This window comes from Palaemon carinicauda, chromosome 45 (assembly GCF_036898095.1).
Source record: "Palaemon carinicauda isolate YSFRI2023 chromosome 45, ASM3689809v2, whole genome shotgun sequence".
NCBI lineage: Eukaryota > Metazoa > Arthropoda > Malacostraca > Decapoda > Palaemonidae > Palaemon > Palaemon carinicauda.
Window position 1 is genome coordinate 12,584,716 of NC_090769.1, and position 2,500 is coordinate 12,587,215.

The 2,500-nt window shown below is 36.7% G+C and overlaps 1 long non-coding RNA gene across 1 annotated transcript in view; it reads left to right on the forward strand.

The window, feature by feature from the left end:
• Nucleotides 1-2,500, forward strand: part of LOC137634993 (uncharacterized) — a 504,322-nt gene that overhangs the window by 306,577 nt on the left and 195,245 nt on the right. The window contains exon 2 of the long non-coding RNA XR_011042599.1: nt 1,766-1,801. This is a non-coding gene — a long non-coding RNA (uncharacterized lncRNA). The remainder of the gene's footprint in view (nt 1-1,765; nt 1,802-2,500) is intronic.

The following is a 2,500-nucleotide window of genomic DNA, read 5'->3' on the forward strand; positions in this document are numbered from 1 at the left end:
CTGACCAGAAACATCGACCCCACATAGAAGTGGGAAAAGATGTAGACAAAGAAGAAATAATAATAATAATAATAATAATAATAATAATAATAATAATAATAATAATAATAATAATAATAATAATAATAAAAGTGAGTGCAGCTATTTAGGGTCTGCAGAAGGGACGTCACAAAGACCTCTTAGCAATACCAACTGTGCTCTACCCCCAGCGGAGATTCAGTAACAGAGATGATTCCTACAAATGGGCATTTAAAGAAATGTCCTGTTAGCCTCAGCCCGGCGGCGCCTTCTATTGTATACCGGGGAACGCCTTCTATTGTAGCTCGGAAGAGCGTTTTCTTGTGACCTCCTCTCGAAAGAAGTCAACTGGAGGGTCTTCATAGAGAGTTATAATTATTCTCTTGAGAGATTCTGAGTGGATGCTCCAGGATCGCCCTTTCTTCTCATGACGTCTGGCTGTCTTTGATATCCAGATGAGCAGACGTCTTTTTGTCGTGACTGAAGGATAACTGGATTAGTTCTCTTATCCTTTCTGGCTTTGATATCCAGCAGACCAGACGTCTTTTTGTGGTAACTGGAGGATAACTGGATTTGTTCTCTTATCCTTTCTGTCTTTGATATCCAGCAGAGCAAACTTCTTTTTGTCGTAACTGATGGATAACTGGATTTGTTCTCTTATCCTTTCTGTCTTTGATAACCAGCTGAGCAAACGTCTTTTTGTCGTAACTGGAGGATAACTGGATTTGTTCTCTTATCCTTTCTGTCTTTGATATCCAGCAGAGCAAACTTCTTTTTGTCGTAACTGAAGGATAACTGGATTTGTTCTCTTATCCTTTCTGTCTTTGATATCCAGCTGAGCAGACATCTTTTTGTCGTAACTGAAGGATAACTGGTTTTGTTCTCTTATCCTTTCTGGCTTTGTTATCCAGCAGAGCAAACTTCTTTTTGTCGTAACTGAAGGATAACTGGATTTGTTCTCTTATCCTTTCTGTCTTTGATATCCAGCTGAGCAGACATCTTTTTGTCGTAACTGAAGGATAACTGGTTTTGTTCTCTTATCCTTTCTGGCTTTGTTATCCAGCTGAGCAGACGTCTTTTTGTCGTGACTGAAGGATAACTTGATTTGTTCTCTTATCCTTGCTGGCTTTGTAGCTGCTGGTATTCTCGTGGTAAAGACTAAGGTGATTTCCATAGCCGTAACGTGAATGTTTTTACCCAAGTAAAGTAGGTATTTCATGGTGTTGTACCCCCTTTCTTATCCCTTCCAGCTCTCTCTCTCTCTCTCTCTCTCTCTCTCTCTCTCTCTCTCTCTCTCTCTCTCTCTCTCTCTCTCTCTCTCTCTCTCTCTCGAATGGAAATCGAAATATGTTTTATAAGTGTGTAGTAAATATGAATAAATGTAAAATGATTATCTCTATATGAGAAGTTCATATGAAGTAAATATTACATAAGGATGAAAAATATTAATTTTTTATTGTTAATGTAAATCTTAAAATTATGCTTGATAAAAGGATCAACCATATATATTTGGTTATTTCCTGGTCTCAAGTAGCTTACCCTTATATCAAATATTTCAAAATACTTGGGGATAGACGATTAGGAAAAAGGAGAGGAACATTCTAACATCTCTAAACATTGAAGGCCTTAATATAAAGATGCTTATTTTGTATTCAGTAATTTGACCATAGAGCTGTAATGTCAATTTTATGTGTGTATTTGTACTTGATTACATTCCCAGTCTGACTGATAACCATCTCTTTTGTAGGTCTCTTGCAACTGGCGATGGACGACTTCATGCAATGTGAGTACAAGGTTGCTGATTATTTATGTACAATTTCCATGATATCTTTAATCTTTAATGTATTTATTTCATAGTTTAGAAATTGGGATGTAAATCATAGATTCTGTGTATACGAAACCTTTAAACACCCATTCATGAGCGCTAGGAATTATTTTTATATGTCATGTATATGGAATTCAAGTTTTAGCGTTGCGATTTCTTGAGAAGAAAATTCATTGCGTTTTTCAGATGCAAGATCTCTAGTGGTCAAATGTGTTCGTGTAACTGATAACATTTATTGAAAATTGTCGTAAATATATACAAAAATTACTTACAATCTTTTAGTGCCGAAAATATGATATGTGGCTCTGATTCCGAGCTTAGCCCGTTAACTTTATGTCGTCCTCGTAATTGTCTTGTATTTTGAGAAGTCGTTTTTCAAAAGGAATTAAATTTTCACTGAATCAGTTCATCTCTCACATATGTGTATGTCATCCCTCGCATATGTATGCAATTGTACCGTGAACTTGGGAAGGGAATCTCCGGTTTAGTTGCTCTCATTTGTCGTAAATATGTACCAAAATGGCATACAATCTTTCCGTGCCGAAAATATGATATGTGGCACTCTGATCCAGAGCTTAGCCCACTAACTTTATGGATGCCGTCCTCGTAATTGTCCTGTATTTTGAAAAGTGGTCCTTCAAAAGGAAAGCAGTAAAT